This window comes from Microtus oregoni, unplaced genomic scaffold, assembly GCF_018167655.1.
Source record: "Microtus oregoni isolate MIOR12 unplaced genomic scaffold, Mior012 000097F_ref0000449, whole genome shotgun sequence".
NCBI lineage: Eukaryota > Metazoa > Chordata > Mammalia > Rodentia > Cricetidae > Microtus > Microtus oregoni.
In genome coordinates this window covers 1,955,270-1,974,290 of record NW_024544710.1, presented here as the reverse complement: position 1 = coordinate 1,974,290, position 19,021 = coordinate 1,955,270, and the positions used below count along the sequence as shown (strand labels likewise).

General features: G+C 42.4%; 1 long non-coding RNA gene and 1 pseudogene across 2 annotated transcripts; one reads left to right on the top strand and one right to left on the bottom strand.

Annotated features, from left to right (window-relative positions):
- Positions 1-731: 731 nt before the first annotated feature.
- On the bottom strand, positions 732-17,378 carry LOC121442904. 2 transcript variants are annotated; one of them, XR_005973608.1, is made up of 5 exons: positions 17,306-17,378; positions 13,118-13,421; positions 10,411-10,501; positions 8,667-8,728; positions 732-822 (listed from the first exon to the last, which is right to left on the bottom strand). It is a non-coding gene; the product is annotated as an uncharacterized LOC121442904 (long non-coding RNA). The 2 variants fall into 2 exon arrangements; XR_005973607.1 differs by lacking the exon at positions 17,306-17,378 and adding an exon at positions 16,158-16,178.
- On the top strand, positions 7,911-8,172 carry LOC121442903 (annotated as a pseudogene).
- Positions 17,379-19,021: the final 1,643 nt, after the last annotated feature.

Genomic DNA, 19,021 nt, shown 5'->3' with positions numbered 1-19,021 from the left:
GTAATAATATATACATGTACACAAATACACACACACACATACTCACACACACACATACACACACTCTCCCTCTCTCTCTTTTTTGATTTTAGAGAGAGGGTTTTTCTATGTAACAGCCCTAGCTGTACTGGAACTAGCTCTGTATACCAGGCTGAACTCGAACTCAGAGATCGGCCTGCCTCTGCCTCCCAAGTAAGAACTGGAATTATAAGCGTGCGCCACCACTGCCCAGCCTGTAATCATATTTTCTATCATGTTAATTGCCATCATCAGATAAGTATGATCTGACACTGTAATACCCTTGTGGCTAATGCTTTTACCAGTTATATGGAAGCTGAGGCAAAAGGATTACCATATCTTAGACCAGGCTGGGCTATATACTGAATTCCTGAGCACCGCCAGACCCAAACCCAAGGTAATTAGTCATCTTTAAATTGATAAAAAAATTCTTTTAGTGGGCAACAAAATTTCTTTTTATGTAGATAGATTTAAATTCAAATCTCCTCCCACAACTAATCTTGGGATATTTCCAATCTCACCACCTATAAAAAAAATGACAAAAGGAGGCTAGGTTCGTAATTCTTTAGTATAGCTTGAATATTTTAATGTATTTTCACATAATGGGTAAATGTGAAGTAATTGTCTGATGCCTTGTAAGACCACCTTCCCTGTTCCTTTTCATTAACTTGGCAAGCCCAGTAGAGACAATGAATCACTTACCAAGATTTTAGCATGATTTTAAAACTATATTCTTAATAATCTCACTGGTCCAAAAGGGCTCAATTTTTCTCTTCACAGGGAACATATTTTTGACAGCATCATCTGGAAATAGGTAAAGAAACAAATTAAGATGGAACAGTCAGCCAGGTGGCAGTGGTGCACGCCTTTAATCCCCCAGTACTTGGGAGGCAGAGGCAGGAGGATCTCTGTGAGTTTGAGGCCAGCTTAGTCTACAAGAGCTTGTTCCAGGACAGGCTCCAAAATTTAGAGAAACCTTGGATTGAAAAACCAAAAGCCAAAAATAAATTAATTAATAAATAAATGAAGATGGAACAGTCAAGGTATGAAATCCAGCTTTATTTTCTTTCTGCTTTCCCTCCTTTGCCATCCATGTAGTCAGAACAGACTTCTCATTTTTCCCTCCCTCTACTTTATCTCTCCAGGGTAGTCTAAACATTAGCTTACTCCCTGGCACAACAAATAAATGAATAATACATTTATGTTTATAACTAAAACTAGCATTTTACTCTTGCCATATACCCATTTTTGCTTTAGAAAAAATATTTTTCCCTGGGCGGTGGTGGCGCACACCTTTAATCCCAGCACTCGGGAAGCAGAGGCAGGCAGATCTCTGTGAGTTCGAGGCCAGCCTGGTCTACAAGAGCTAGTTCCAGGACAGGTTCCAAAGCCACAGAGAAACCCTGTCTCGAAAAACTAAAAAAAGGAAAAAAAAGAAAAAATATTTTTTTTAAATTTTATGTGCATTGGTGTTTTTTTTCTGCATGTATGTCTCACAGAGTTACTGACAGTTGTGAGCTGCCAAGTGGGTGCTGGGAATTAAATCAGGCTCCTTTGCAAAAGCAGTCAGGGCTGTTCTTTCTCTCTTTGTCTCTCTCTGAGACAGTGTTTCTATGTGTGGCACTGGCTGTCCTATAACTAGTCTACAACTAGGCTGGCCTTGAACTCAAGAGTTCTCTGGTATGATTAAAGGTGTCCTGGCACTGCCTGACACAATCAGTGATCTTAACCACTGAGCCATCTCTCCAGTCCATTTTTGCTTTTTAAAAAATCTAATCCCTTGACACTATCATGCACATATACAATATATTTTGATCACACTGTCCCGTTACCTTCTTGTCTTCCTTCTATGCTCCCTGTATTCCTTCTTTCCTGAAAAGCCCTTCTTCCTTCTAAAGTTAACTTTGGATAAGCAAGGTAGCATAGGCCTGTAATCCCAGCATTCTGGAGACTGAGGCATAAGGGTTATATAAAAGGCCAGCATGAGCTATGAAGCAAGAATGTCTCAACAAAAACAAACAAAAAACCTCTAAAGGCTAGAGGATTGAGAGCAGGGGTAGACGTCTTGCCAAGCATACACAACCTGAATGACTCCTGGCTCTCGACAAAAATAAAGTTAGTTTGGGTAGAGGTAACAAGTAACTATACAAAATACTCAAATATATATGAACTCTAGACCTTAGTTACATTCAAATCTTTCCCCTGAGGCTTCATTAGCCTTATCTTTGAATGTGGGACAGGTTGGACTCCTTGACCAGCTTTTTATGTCTGGCAGTCTTACGAAGCTACATTTCCTATTTCTGACCAGGATAGCCAAACACAACATGTGATGGTATATGTATGCTATCTCTAGCGCACAAAGGCTGAGGCAAAAGGACTGAAACCTCAGTTCTACCTTAGTAAACCCATCTCAAAGGAGCAGAGACCCTCAAAGGTAACCAATCCTTCGTTTAGTCATCATCAGGAGATAGCATGTGACTCACAAAACTCTTGGTTCTGGATAAATAAATAAATAAATAAATCACTGCCAGTCATTCAGTAACAAATTACAGCTGCTGCTCTTGTTATCAATAGTGGCTAGTCTCTTAATCTCTAAGACTCCTCCGTGGTGGAATAACTTGGCGGTAAGATGTCAAAGGAAAAGCCAAAGGCCCCAAGTATTCCTTGGTTCTAAGGGGGCATCCTATTGCTTGTATGTTTACAGTCCCTAGGTGCTTACCATAAAAAGTAACCCAAAAATCTAGCAATTCAGTAATGAACCAAAACCCAGGCTATTAACCTGCCATTAGATGTAACTGGTACCAGCTAAAACTGCTAGGCTTCCTGTGTCTTCATGACTCAAGCAATCATCAACCTAAATCTCAGAAAGACTAAGGAGCTGATTCCTAGGGCTCAAGTTTCTTAGTTTCAATAACCACCAACCCCAGCCAAACACCATCAGTTCTCTGGTCTATTAGTGGCCAGAAAAGCTCTCTCACCATACGTGGGGAAAGTCTGGTGCCTAGCCAACTTGGGGCGAGAGCAGACACCTTAAGGGAATTTGATTTCTCCTTTTATTGGGGGGGGAAACTAAAGGTGGAATTTACTAGATTAAAATCTGCACAGCCATGAGCAGCTGCTGCCACTCCCCATTTTATAATGTGTTTAATCCATAGAGCCAAAAGTGGGAAAAGGAATGTGGACATGACCTAACAGGGAAATAAATGTTAAGTATAAACCGTGGTCTGTAAAATGCCTGCACTTGCCTGGTTGGCAGTTCCTTTCTCTGGGTGGAAAAAAAAGAAGCTTATTACCACAGTTCCCTGCTGTCATGACGCAGGCCCGCTCTTTTCTAAATGAATGTCTTAGCCTCCAAGTACTGCTCTATTTACTCTACTTCTGTTAAGGTTACTGCACTGAAGAGGAAAAGAACTTCGTCAGATGCAAAACCCTAAAACCCTTCAGGGAACAGATCTTTGTACCTGCATCCACTGAAGTCCAAGGTCCTGAGTTAAGATGTCTAGTATTGCCAACCAATAATAAAAGCTCAACTCAGTGGGAGTAGACTGACTATCTGCAGCGGTGTTAAGAGTGCCATGCTGAATGAATTCAAGGCCTTGCTCAACCCATTGCAAAGTAAGAAAAAATCCCCACAAATCTAATAAGGACAAAAACAAAGCCATCCAGGCTAACAAGTGAGGTATATTTCTCCTAATTTTCATGTGTAAGGATAAGCAGGAGCTCTGAATTTATCAAAGTTATAGCAACCATTTTCTTAATTTTCTATAATGCAATGTAAGTCAAATATTCATTCATGAGAATAAAATAAAAATGTAGATTCCAAAAATAAAAATGTAAAAATAAAGAAATATAAAGTTATAAGTCTAGGAGAATGAGAACAGACTATCAGCAGCTTTCTCAGCAGATCAAGGATCATTCATTTTCTCAGATGCTTGGGAAGCATAGGTCATTTTATAATTGGCTGTTTTATTTACAAGGCAAGAGCTTCTCCCTACAGATTGAGAGTAGTGTCCTGGCCATCCTTGATAAACGACAGATATGAACTGAGTTAACCTTTAGAAGACAGAGATATGTGACCTCTGGGTTAGACACTGTCTCCGTTATGAAAAACTGGCGCCACCAGAGGCGAGGCATAAGACTCCAGTTTACACCTGGAGGGACCAGGAGACAGTGGACAAAGACAATGGGTTAATTGATGAGCTCTGATAATGGAGGCTGTAAAGTATGACAGTCAATATCTGAGTTTTACCTTGAGATAGTATGAAAAGCTTTCTGCTATCTCCTAAATTCTCAGCCTAAGAACCAGTTAATCCTAATTTATTAACCTTCTAGTATTACTAGCAGTCCCTTTTGGACTAATTGCTAAAGACATCTGTTTTCTTGCAATTAATGACCTTTGTTGTAATCTCCTCTGAAACATATTTCATAATGGCTGCCTAGTTACTCATTGACATTAGCATTCACTCCCCTCTTTAGGGTCTCTGCTGACTAACCCAAGAGTCAGGGCAAGGTTGTTAAGAATTCCTTTGTTCAGAGCTAATGCCTGGTGTCCCTACTATAAAAAGTGGGTTCCTAAACCGGCCTTTTGCCACAGCCTAACAAACACCATTTCTGGCTGTAGTCTCAGCTAGCTGATAAGCTTCTGTGCCCCGCGATGTTTTATTTTTATTTTTCATTTTTAAGTTTGCTTCTGGTTTTCCTAGGATCTGGTTTCTAGAATAAAGTTTGCTTCTAGTTTATTAGACTTGGTGGTATTCTCATCTTTGCGAGACCCCCCTGGACCCACAAGACATTTGTTTTGTTTTGAGCCAGGGTCTCAGTTAATTCAGGCAAGCCTTAAACTCTATATAGCGAAGATGACTCTAAACTGATTATGCTGCCTCAGCATCCCAGGTGCAAGAATTACAGGACTAGGTCACCATACTCACCTTATTGCTGTCTTTTTATTTTGCCATATCCCTTTTCCCAGTGAGAAATCACCCCACACACTTAAGAGATTAATAAAGGAAAAAACTCTTTAATAATGCTCATCCAGTTCTGCCTAATGCTCAAAGAGGAGCCTGCCTTGAATAGATTTAACTGCCTTACATACACCTTAGGCTTATGCATTCTGCATATGCTGTCATCCTTAAACCTCTATTGGCTCGAGGTTACACTTTGAGCAATATAAACAGACACTGGAGATTCAGCCTGGCCACTTGGACGATGGGAGATTTAAATACCAAAGAGAGTGCCATGATTATTTTTTTCTCTTTATTGGGTGGTGGTGTTCTTGAGGTTCAGGCTGGCTTTGAATTCAGAGAATTGCTTGCCTCTGTCACCTCAGTGCTGGGACAAGGAGTGTGTGCCACCATTGTCCACTTAGCCAGAATTCCTTTTTATTTTTCTTTTCAGAATGTTTCTTAAATACATGAATGTTTTCTTTTCAAATAGTTGTTACCCAGGATGATATTCCATCTGGCAGAATTAAGCTTTTCCCAACAGAGAGCCTGGGGCTTTATGGAAAGGCAGGCCTTAATCTTGGCTGTGAATCTACACTGCCCCCTTGCGCTGCCAGTTAGAAGCATATTTTCTGGGAATGTTCTAATGTCTGGTTAAATCAGGATTGTCTCCTTTGTTATGGGAATGGGCCTTAAAAGATGGTTAATCATGATGAATAAACATTTTACACCCTAGTACCCTGAATTTCTTTTAATCTCTAATAGGACTGCCTGGTTGCCTGTCTTTTAGAGGTAGAGCTCCCCTAGCCAATTCTACTTTGTGCTAATTCTACTAAGCAAATCTATTGTAAATCTTTTATTTATTTATTTTTCTTTTGAGAGAGGGTTTCTCTGTAGCTTTGGAGCCTGTCCTGGAACTAGCTCTTATAGACCAGGCTGGGCTCAAACTCACAGAGCTCTGCCTGCCTCTGTCTCCCGAGTGCTGGGATTAAAGGCATACGCCACCACCGTCCAAGTAAATCTTTTATAACATTAATTTTATAACTCTGAAGTTGGGTGATGGTGGGGCACACCTTTAATCCCAGCACTTGGGAGACAGAGGCAGGCGGATCTTAATGAGTCTAAGGCTTGCCTGGTCTACAAAGCAAGTTCCAGGACAGCCATGGCTACACAGAAAAGACCTGTCTTGGAAAACAAAATAAAGAAATAAAAAAAAATAGATTGCTGTTTTGAGTTTCTTCTACATTGATATGTTTTTGATACAGGTTGTGCTACCACGCCCAGCTTGCGGTTCTATTGTGCACAAATACGAAAATTTTATTTAACAGAATTCCTACTCATGAATAGGTTTCCCATTATTTACTGCTAACAAAACTGTGGACATGCCCACCCTTAAACCTTTTTTATATATCCCTAAGTACATATTTGGGGATACATACACCTAGTAATGAACATAAACCTTTATTACAGAGAAATAAAGAGCCGGGCAGTAATGGCGCATGCCTCGAGGTCAGTCTGGTCTGCAGGAGCTAGTTCCAGGACAGGCCTCAAAGCCACAGGAAACCATCTTGAAAAACCAGAACAACAACAACAACAAAAAAACAAAAACCCTGAGAAATATAAAGAGGACTATGAGATGGTTTCTACCCTTCCATTTAAATTGTTAACAGAGGTACCCCAGAGTGACAGGATGTCTCTGTAGCTTTGGAGCCTGTCCTGGAACTTGCTCTGTAGACCAGACTGGCCTCAAACTCAGACATCCGCGAGTCTCTGCCTCCCGCAAACTGGGATTAAAGCAGTGAGCCACTTTTGTCCGGTTTCTTTTTGTTTGGCTTGCTTTGTTTTTAGATACGTGTGGTGCCTGCATAGGGATTAAAGCAGTGAGCCACTCAGGTCAGGTTCCTTTTTGTTCGTCTTGTTTTGTTTTTAGAGAACTGGGGTCCCTGCTTAGCCCCCTGTTGCGTGACCTTTTGGCCTGAACACAGAGATCCACCTGTCTCTGCCTGCTGGGGAGTAAAGCCGGGCATTACCTCACCACCTGCTGGCTTTGAACTCTTTTCTCATTGATCAAAGAAAAACTCAGTAGCAGGGTAAATTTAAAATCCTGTGACTAGGATTGCAAATGCTAACAACACTGCCATTGTCATTTTATTTTAGACTTTTATCCAGTAGGGAATACTTAGGAAGCCATTTGCTCCTGAGGAAGAAATAGGGTTTAACACCTTTTCTTTCACCTCCAGTTTTAAGCAAACAAAGAGTAAAAACCTTTCTTTCAAAAGCAAAATGGGCTTGGTGGTGGTAGGGCAGCCTTTAATCCCCAGCACTGAGGAGGCAGAGACAGAAGGATCTCTGTGATAAGGCCACCATGGCCTACAAAGTGAGTTCCAGCCAGGCTCCAAACCTACAGAGAAACCCGGTTACTGTCTCAAAAAACAAAATAAAACAAAACAGATAAAAAAGCTGCTCCTCTACACCCTGATAAATCAGATACAAGATAAAACAGAATGTTTTTGTTTTGTTAATATAGGGTTTCCGAGTAACAGTCCTGGTTGTTTTGGAACTAACTCTGTAGACCAGGTTAGCCGTGAACTCAGAGACACCACTGCTTCTGCTTCCCAATTTCTGGGGATTAAAGGCATTTCCCTCCCCTGGCCGGCACAACAAAGATTTTTAAAACCCAACAATCGGGACCCGATGGATGGTCTACTGCGGTGGTGGGCAGGGTGAGGGACGGCCATATTTGCCAGCGTGGCCCAAGCCAGCGACAACAAAAAGTGCATGGGCACTCGGACAGGCGCAGGAACGTGGGGCTGCCCGGCCCGGGCCGAGCCTCGCTGCCGAGCTCGCTGCCTAGCCCGGCTCTGCCCAGCGCACCTGCCGCCTGCGGGGTTGTCGTACTGACATGCCTGCAGCCGCCTCCATGCTGGAAGTGTCCACTCGCCTTCTACTATTATGGCGACATCCTCCCAGTATCGCCAGCTAAGTGACTATGGGCCACCATCACTAGGCTACACCCAGGGAACTGGAAATAGCCAAGTGCATCAGAGTAAATATGCAGAGCTGCTGGACATCATTGAAGAGTTGGGGGAAAGAGATCAGACCCATGTACTCAGGGAGCGAGAGCACCATGGAGAGACTAAAACCAGGCATCTTTCATGCCCGAAGCCTGGTTCTGGAGTGCTTGGCCGAAACGGAACATAATGCCAGGTCCTAGCCCCTGGCCAGTCTGAAGGCCCATCTCACTATCCCGTGGAGATGAGAGGCTTTGTTCAAAATGGCAGTGGTTTTCCTGCCATGGTCATTAAGCTCTGAACCCACATCCAAAAGACTGGGAAGACATTTTGCAGTTACTGACGGCTGCATTTTAAGTAGTTAGACACGATCCAGCTCTTTTTTTTCTTCCCAAGCATTGATTTGAAAGATGTTTGTGAAGCCACTTCACAGCAAGCTATTGTTTGCCCCCAAATACCAGTGTCCCCTTTAAAATCTCCCTTTGGATACACTTGCCATTTGCCTCACCCCAGTTGACTTCCTTTCCATGAGCTCACCTGCCTCTGAGGACTTGAGTGCAGAGCACAGCACATCTGCTTAGTAAGCTTTCCTGCCTGCTTCACAGAGCTGCTCTGCTTAAGCCTTTGCATGACTGAGTGCTTTGAAGTCAATCTTAAACATGCACAAGTTATAAATACAGAAGAGCAATCTACCCACCTGCCACGCGCCCTGCAAATGTCCATCCTGACACTGTGGATCCTGTGAGATGGTCACAACATCTGGAAGGAAAACAACTCCAACTGTTGCATCTTTGTATTTATTTCTTGATGTAATAAAGCTTATTTTCATTAACAAAAAAACAAAACAAAAACAAAAACCAACAATCGGGAATGTATAAGATGAAGCAAATACAGTAAAAATTTTCATTACAAAATCTAGGAATTAGGCATTCTATGTGGGTACTTTCATTCATAATCAGGTGGTGTAAGAAACGTAGCAAGGGGCTGGAGAGATGGCTCAATAGTTAAGAGCATTGCGTGCTCTTCCAAAGGTCCTGAGTTCAATTCCCGGCAACCACATGGTGGCTCACAACCATCTGTAATGAGGTCTGGTGCCCTCTTCTGGCCTGCAGACATACACATAGAAAGAATATTGTATACATAATAAATAAATATGTTTAAAAAAAAAAAGAAACGTAGCAAGTTACCTCCAGAAAGAACACATCATGACATAAGCCTCAACAACGTTCCTCCATGTTACTTTTCTTTTGATGCAAGGGATGATTAAGCTCTTGCAGGCAACAGTGGCCCAGATCTTCAATGTCAACCCTATTAGGGTGGGGTTTTCTTGCTTTTAATGTTTGCTTTGGTGTTGGTGATAATCAAAGTCAGGGCCTTGGACTCCCATAAATTTATACCCTGAAGCAGAGTTTATGCTTCTTAGCCTCCTTACATCTATCTGACTTATAGCCCTTTAACTTTTCAGTGTAGCAAAATGAATCACCACAGACTCTTAGGGAGACCATCAAAACAGTGAGCTTTTGTCTTGGGACAGGGGTAGGCTCTAAACTCTTATCAATACCCTAGTTGGCTAGCAGAATACATCTGAGTAAATGAATTACTTCGTACTCCTGGCTTCTCTGGTGAAAAATTAGAAGCTTAGATCAGGCCTCCTCCTAGCACCCGGCTGCTGCCTCCACTCCCGAATTGTTCCTGTGCTACAATTGAATCCAGTTTCTGCACCAGCTCTTCCAAGAAGAAACAGGCCTTGAAGTGCAGCCAGGAGCGCTTCTACAAAGAGGCTTCCTGCAGGTGCAGCTCTTGCCCCAGAAGCAGAACCATCTCTGCACCAGATGTATGGCCTTGTGGTTTTAGGTGTTTGATTTTTTCCAACCATTACCCATTCTCCACACCTCTTTCTATAAAGCATACAACTGATCACAAATGGCCTGACTTAATTTAAAAATTAGTGCATTAAAAAAAATTGAGGGACTAGAGAGATGGCTCTGGCAGTTAAGAGCATCAGCTGCTCTTCCCAGTACCCAAACTGGTGGTTCTCAACCCAGTATAACTCCAGTTCCAAGCGACCCAGTATGTTCTTCTGGGGAACTAGAGAACACCATTCTGAGGGCACTGCATGAACCTGCAGGCAAAACATGCATATTCACAAAAATAAAGGCTAAAAAACAAAAGTAACACTATTAATTGCCAGGTCAAATAGCACATACCTGCAATCCTAGCACTTTGGAGACTGAGACAGGAGATGAGAAGTTTGAGGCCAGACTGGTCTACATGAGACACTATCTCAAAAAAGTAAGTGAGTTCTTTTTTTAAAAGTCAGGGGTGGGGTTGGGGGTGGTGATAATATAGATGAGTTGGTAAAGTATTCATTTAACACGCAGGAAGCACTAGGTTGCATTACTAGCCTTGAATAAAAACAAAACAGGAACGGTGACACAAACCTGTAACCCCAGCACTCGCGCAGAGGCCTCGTATAAATTCAGTCATCCTCAGGTACATATGCCAGATAGCTAGGGTTCTAAGAAATCAGACCTAAACAAAACAAAGCACAAGTTTAGTGCCTACCCCAAACAGAAGATACTGTTGTAATTCACTGGGACAGCACTTAGTTAGCATATCTAGTATGTACAGGGTTCTAGCATGTTCCAGCTCCCGGCATCGCCAAAAATAAACAAAACCAAGCACAGGGACCAAAGTCTAAATATTTGCCTCAGCCTACTTCTCTGCCTCAATCCAAAGCTCTGCAGTCTCACTGCAAATATTCATGGTGTGGGCAGGGAAGCAAGTGGCAAGGCATCTAGATTTGCCATGTCCACATCCTTCAAGTCATTATCACGGGTATTTTTTAAAGGGGAAGCAGGCCATCCTCTTGCAGTGCACTCAATAAACTATTCTTCCTGGAAGAACACAAAAAGAAAAATGATGGTCTAGAGTTAATGCTCAAAAATAGATCCTGAAAGACAATTAGTAACTATAAGACCCTAAAAACTTAAAAGCTTCTAGCATATCTGATAAAACAAGAGTTGCCAAAAGTAATACCAACCTTTGGGGGGGGGGGATAAAGGGAGGAGAGAGGGGCTATCCTATATGTATCCCACATTACCTTCAAACTCATTTGCGATCCTCCTGCCTAAACTTTCAAATGCTGTGCCTACCATAGGCTGCTGAATGCGTTTCTAAAATGCCAAACGGATCCTAGGTGCATGAAGTGGGGTAAAGGTTTTGCCAGAGTATCTGGAGGTAAGTGTTCTGAAGTGAACATGGCTCATTTCCAACAGAAACGTATTTACATGGGATCCTGGGGCTACATGCCTTTATACTACATGACTCCATTAGTGTTGAAGGTCCTTGTGTGTGAGGGAGGGGTAGAAAAGAGTGAAAAAAAAAAGAGCATCAGGCAAACACTGGGCCATTAGGATGAGGCTCAGCTCTAACAAACAGCACCCCGGTCCCACCAAGGAAGTAAATGTCAGCAATACCAAAAGCAGAAACGTGTAAATACCAAGGTCTCAAATCCAAACGCAAAAATCCCGGAGAAAATAAATGACTAGGAAACGTGCCTCATCATTTTGAAGAAACACTTGACAGTCAAGAACCTGTAGAGATCACTTTAGCAGGCACACAAAGGTTTGTCGATGACTAATTCATTTATTCATCCAATAAATATTACTGAGGCCTACTAATATGCCAGAATGAGCTTTGGAAATGAAATCTGCCCTGGCCTCATGGGAACATAAGAAAAGAGGGAACAAAGAAAAGAGGCATGTAAACTGTCAGAACACAATCTGATAGGTGCTGTAAGACTTAATACGATAATGGCTGATGTAAAATTTCTTCCCAGGGTGGGCTTCTCCAGACTGCTGGGGGTTAACAACTGCAGGAGAAAAACCAGTTGCACAAATCAAGGGTTAAATACTTTTTAAAACTGTTTGGCTTTTTCATAATTAGCATTTTCCTTAATTTCCAATCCTAGTTAGATTGGAGAAGCAGATGCTGGCATGGGGTGGAAAGACACAGTGCTCCAAAAAGGATGTTTTCAACCATAGTCCTTCCAACTTACCACATACAAGCTTTATTTAATACTATCTACAGCTAGAAAAATGCTGAAAAATAAGATGTTACAACTAACTAGGGTAAAGTCAGAGTAACTAAGTAGTCGAAAGCAATTAAGCCTACTTGGCTCCTTTAAACCCCCAAATCCACGATCTATTCTGATAATAATAATAAAAAAGTTCCGTTTGTCAGGGCTATAATCCTGGTACTTGGGAGTCTAGGGAAGGACGATCTCCATATACTGGCAGCCAGCATGCATTATACAGGGAGCACCAGACTAGCCTGAGCCACATCTGTGAGACTGCTTCAAAAATAAGGAAAAAAAATATAAATAATAACTAAAAACAAGACTTAGCAATGCCACCCACAATCCCAGCACTGGGGTACTGGAGGCAGGAGGATCTTAAACTACATGAGATATCTCCCCTCACACACACACAAAGATAAAAAATAGACTATTAAATGCAAAATAGATGAGACATGAATATGGGATTGAAATGTTAAGACTGCCACGCGGTGGTGGCACATGTCTTTAATCCCAGCACTTTGGGAGTCAGAGACTCTGTGAGAGTTCGATGCCATCCTGGTCTACAGAGTGAGTTCCAGGGTAGGTAGGGCTGTCTCGAAAAAACCGAGGAGAGGGGAGAGAGAAGGAGGGGGGAGAAGAGAGAGAGAGAGAGAGAGAGAGAGAGAGAGAGAGAGGTTAGACCACTGTATTTGTATTATCTAATAAACCTTAAGCAAGAGCTAGTTCCGGGACAGGCACCAAAGCTGCAGAGAAACCTTGTTTCAAAAAAAAAAACAAAAAACAAAACCCAAACCGTATGTACCACGAGTAACCGGTTTCAGGTATCAAAGAACACCCTTCCCCACGTCTGAGAACACCTGATTCACTTGCACATTAAAAAACATAATGAAACATATTCACTCCTTTTTTCAAAACTGTGCAACAGTGGGAGTCTCTTTGAGGAGAGATTACCACTGTAAAAATTTATCCGGAAATCCCACCATCTGGCAAAGGCACAGCAGGAAGCGCTGCAGGGAGTGCAGCCAGCGCCTGTGCTCCAGTTACCCCCCCTTCCCTTCCCCACTCACCAGCGCGAGCGTAGCACGTAACTTCCGTTTCTGCCACCCGCGCTCTGCGCGTGACGGGCGAGAAAAGATGCTTCCTTAGGACGGGGGTGGGGGTGGTGGTGGAGTAGGCTCATGCTGTGTACGTTCTGAGCCTACATTTCCCAAGGGGCTGTGGTGCCTGCAGCAGTAGACACGATGTCACCCGGAAATGGATGCTGAGCCTTCCACGCGTAAGAGGGAAAAGCCAACAAGATGGTTAAGCACTCCACTAGGGATCTTTAGGGAAAGCGTGAGTTTGCTGGCTGAACAACTTTCCGGCGTTAAACTAGAATCATATGAGAAAAATATTTAGGAGGTGATGTGAGTCTATCTAGCGTTCACATCCTTCTCGCCTACGTAAGGAACTGGAAGTCAGCCAAGGCTCCAGCAGCCCCAGCGGCATAACCTTACAAGGAGTGGGGCGGGAGGGGGGAAAGAGACGGACAAAGCCCAAGAACAAAGAGTTACTTTCACGTGGTCACTGCTGACCATCAGAATTCCCTTTTTGGGGAAGGGAGTTTAAACCTGAAATACCCAGAATTGGCAGCATCTTAAGTGTATTTCATGACCAAGTTGTGTATTTTAATGTAGACAAATTGAGAAAATGTTTTCATTTTGAAAGACACGCTGTAACCAGTACTGCACACCCACAGTTCTGCAGGGCTTTTTAAAATATGCTCCTAATCCAGAGGATCCATCAGCAAAAAAAATGCAGCATCATTTAGGCTTTTGCACAACTTTTACAGCAGTGGCTCTGTTTTTCATTATTTCCCCTATCGTGGTTTAAGAATAATAAATTGTCAGGATGAACGTCAGGGATGATGTGTTTTCTGCCCTTCTTTATGGTGCTTTACTTACATGTTTTAAAAACATATAACCAGTTCTTTAAAATATTCTCTTCTAGTAATGTCTAAGTGTTTAGACGCTGTTGATAACCAAACAGACTGATCCCAAACCAGAAAATAAACCCCACAGCCCTTACTATAAAATGTAGATTACTCCCTTCCAAAAACAAAATTTTGGGGAGGTGATAATTTTGTATGACTTGTCTGGTACAGCAAATCTTATGTTTTACTAAAATTGTTATTCTGAAACATACAAAAAAAAGTCCCTTGGTTCAGATGGTTTTACCAAGATGTAATTTTTCTGTGTCCCTTAATGGATTTTTGTTATTGTTTTATGAGACAGGGTTTTGCTATGTAGCACTTATAGCAATCCTCCTGCCTCGTTCTCCCAAATACTCGGGTTATAAAAATCGGAGTAACAGAACACTAATAAGCAATGTGCAATAAAGTTAAAATTTCAACAGATATTAAGATATAAAATATCACATGATTAAAAATAAAACTGAGAAACATACAAAGAAAAAAATTAACCTAAGAAAAAGGAAATAAGATGCTGTTTTTTAAACAATTTATCTAAATACACAACACAGTACTTCTGAGTTAAAAAAAATGGCACAACCTTTTGGGGAAGAATTTGGCAAATTTTATTTGACCAAGTGTTAAAATGATCATACTATTTGATATAACAATTCCATATTCGTGGACCTATTCTAACACTTTTAACTTGTACTTTTTTTATATTACCAGCAAAAGTTAATCTACACTATTAGACATTAGAGCCAACACAACAAATTAGCAATAAAATGTCTTTTAAAAATATGCAGCCAAGTCTAGTCGCCTTAAACACTTGGAACAAATAATAAATCAAGCAAAAACAAGGGTGTGTCCAGCATGCTGCAGTCGGCCATTTTATGGCCTCTGCAGAACGACAAATACAAAAGACAACTGTACATAGAGAGCCACGCCACGCCCAGAGGTGCCAAATCAAAAATTCACTTTTGTCTTTCATTCTTTTAAGCAAATACTTACTATGCATTGAGGTAAAAACAGTAAACAGTCTCCTCTAATGATTTGTTTAAGGTTTATGATTTCAGACAAAAATTGAAATAATTCCCTTAAACATGTCCTTCGTTCTAAGGGATAAGGAATGCTTAAGAGCACAGGATTATGCAACAATAAATCGTGGAGAAGTACCCAGGCTCGACCATTCAATTACCTATAAAACCTTAGGCAAATTAATCTGTGTTCCTCAAAGTTCTCAACTGTAATAAAATGAGTAATACTATAGCTATCCCATAGCATTATATAAAACCTTTAGACTGGTATCTTGTGCTAGTAAGTACTATAGACCTGTACATATTAGATACAGGCCCAGAGATTGAAATAGGAACAGCAAAAGATTGAGAGGATTAACAGAAATCTCATTCTAAAACTCTGTATCCTTTCCTATATCTGAAAGCTAAAAGATCAGTTTTAGCTTTAGTTATATTTTCACTAGCAATCCTCAGAGGCACAAAAGGTCAGCAGACAAACAAAATGAAACAACCAACCTCCAATTTCCCAACTTTACCTCAGATCAAACCATGCAGAAAGTTCTACATTAGGAATAGAGATAAATAGATAGATAGATAGATAGATAGATAGATAGATAGATAAATAGGGAGAGAAAAGGGCGGGCCTGAGCTCGGGATTCTTTCATATTTCCACTGCTTTTACTTTTGTGTCTGCGTGTCAGTAAGTTTCAGATGATCATTTGCCCAGATCTTAGGTTTCAAAGTTATTGCGTTTAGAACTAGCCAAATCCTCTCGTGTATACTCTGTAGGGGAGAAAGCTGCACGCGCTTTAGGCAGACATCGTAGTCACTGCGTTCGGCTACTCTGGTGGGATAAATCCGAGGACCAAGATCGGCCAGGATGATTCAGGAGTCTTTCGAATAGGCTTTGTCTGGACGTGGGTGGATAGTTAAGCGCAACATGCTGCGGCAGCAACATTTTACAGCCTCACTACGCTGCATTTTAAAATTCTCATTATCAGACTGACCAGGGACTTAAGATTCTTGAATGATTTTCATTGGGTTTGGCCGTAGCCTCCAACTCCGACTGATCCCTTCAACAAGTAGAAAACTAGATTTGCCTCTCCTAGCCTAAAATGGCGATTTGGACGAAGGACAACTTACCGAACCACTCGCTATTTCGCAATCATAATTACCAGAACGTTGCGCGCGCCTCCCGCCCTCCCAGCCAAGCCATTGGCAACACGCAAGCGCACTTCTCCATCCCTAGCTATGAACTCAAAACGGTCAGCGTGCTCCCTTACGCAAGCGCACTTTGATTGCCGCGTAGACTCGTTTGCTTTCAATGAGCATGCGTGGTTACACCTTCTCGCCTCTCTACCCCACCCTTACCGAACGCCACACGATCGCCCGTGCCAGTGGAGCCCCTCCCTTTATGTCAGATTTTTCTCAAAAGTACTTGAGCGCCACCTCTTGGTGCTACGATTCCTCACTTGGGATCTAAAAGTCCACGCCAAGCGTGTCTGTCTTTGCTAGTCTCTTACCCCTCCCTGTGTCTGTGAATGACTATATTTTTATGACCGGTGCATCTGCACGCGTTTCTCCCCAATGTTGTGCCCTGGTGTCTAAGGGTATCATTAACAACATAACCTAGCATGGTTAACTGTGATAAACCAGCTAAATTGCATATGGGGAAAAAAAGGCATCGGTGATAAAGTGCATCCCAAATCTAGATGCAATCCGCCAGCATCGTAAGGGAGAGGTTATGAAGTCCGCGGGTTCCTTTAATATAGTAAAAACCCTCCAACCTAAAGAAAAGCAAGGACACATCGTGTGCTAAACCACTGAATCAGCCGGGCGTGGCAATTTACGCCTTTAATCCCAGTTTTAGTATGATGTCTGAGAGTTCAAAACCCGCATCCCTCAGCCTCAATACGAGAACGCGCGCGCGCACACACACTCGGGCGGGGGGGAGGGTACAACGACCAAAAATCAACCAATTAAACAAACAGATAAAGCCTCATCCTTTTGATACACTCGTAACAAATAAAGAACTCGAAAGTTTTGTTTTCAATAGGATGTCAAGGGAAGCAGTGATGCTCAGGTGCCCCAAACGTGCTTAGAAGATTGTCTAAAAAATCTTTTTCATAATATTAAGTAAATGGTCAACATCCTTTTGGAGGGCTGGGGCTCTATTGGCCTCCATTTTTCCCTCCCGTCAAAGGGAAGAGGGCACAAATTAAGGATCTTCCTGACCCACGTTCCCTCTGCCGCCCTCCATGTTATATTTTTGACCTTCGTCGTTCCTTTACCTCTTGCTGAAGCGAGTGTCGTAGTAGCAAAAATCCTTACTTCTGCAGTGCGGAGAGCGTGGAGAGAGTGGCGGGACAGAGAGACGTGCCTAGGTGACAGCAACCTGGAATTAACGGCGGTGAGCGCCAGGTACGAAACCTGCTGTACTCGCAGCCTCTGCGGTGATGCCACAAATTCATAGCCTCTCAGGGAGCGCAGCAGAGCGCTCCGACGCATGCGCCGCGCTCCATGTCCCCCCCCCCCCCAACCCCGGTCCCCCTGCCCCCCCTCCCTCTCAGAGCGCCCCTCTAAAACCTACAGCAGCCCACAGAGCCTTCACTCCTTGCCCCGGACCCAGGGCCTTAGCCCACCCTGCTTTTCCCATCTCTCTGCTCCCACCCGGCGCCCACCACCCACCCCTTCCTCAGGTCGCTCTTCTGTCAATACTTTCCTCATTCTTCTAAATGTACCATTCCATTAACAAGTCTCTCGACGTGTTCCCTTCCTGACCTACCCCCCAAGCCTTCTCTGCCTCTCTGGAGCTCTGCTAACTAAGCCCCTGAGTGTTTCCTGTTGTGCCTAATATTCCAGTTGTTTAAAAAAAAAAAAAAAAAAAGGCTGACCATGATGATGAATGCCTGTTATTCCAGCATTTAAGAGGAGTAGAAAGACGAGAGTTCAACCTCACCTACACAGCAAATTCTGGGCCAGAAAATATCCTGGAGAGCAAACAAAACAAAAATAAGCCCTCACTTTTCAAAAAAGAAAAATATGTATGTAGATTTAGTTGTAGGTCCAAGTTACAGAAACTGGGAGATAAATCTTTCCTGATCCCTGGAACCAGGGCACTTGGGGCAGGCTCTTCTCACTCCCAGCATGCTGTTTCTTGTTGAAAATCTTAGTTTTTAAGGGTCTCCTTAGTATTACGCCCCCCTTTCTTATTAATTTCTGAATCATGAAAGATTAGGAAAGCTAATGGCGCCTGTCTGTCTAGCACTTCATTAGCATGTGGATTTTCACGGAGAGCACCACAAACATACAAGTAAAAAGAGAAAGAGAAAGGAGAGAGTCTGCGGGTAGAGGGACAGATGGACAGCACCAGGCTGGTACCTGAAACAAATACCATGAACAGAACAGAGTAGAAGGCCGAACAATAAGATATATTGCGTCACCTAGTGGACAGATAGATAACATGCAAAAGAATTGGTATCATGGCTTCAGCTCTAGTCTCTGCTTTTAAGTAAGACATTTCAACTTTGACAATTCCCTCTTTCATTTCTGAAAGAGCTTTTTCTCTGAGAGGAGAGGAGTGTGATGGAAAAGCCCTTTTTAGTCAAATCTGAACAACAGAAGAGGCCTTTAAGCTAAATTTACCTGGAGTCCACGGTGAAAAGTGTTAGTATCTCAGAACAAAAGTTGTACTTGATTAGGCTGTACAGAATTGAGACAGACTGCAGTTACAAAGCTCAGACTAATATTTTTCTGTCTGAATATTACATTTAAGAGCATTCCTCTAGGTTACCATTAGGGAAAACAACTTTTAAAAAATAATTTATTTAATGTTCATTGATGTTTTTTCTGCATGTATATCTGTGTGAGGGTGTCAGAAGCCCTGGAATTGGAGTTACAGACAACTGTTAGCTGCCATGTGGATGCCTAGAATTGAACCTAGGACCTGTGGAAGAGCAGCCAGTGCTCTTAACTGCTGAGCCATCTCTCCAGCCCTAAAACAACAC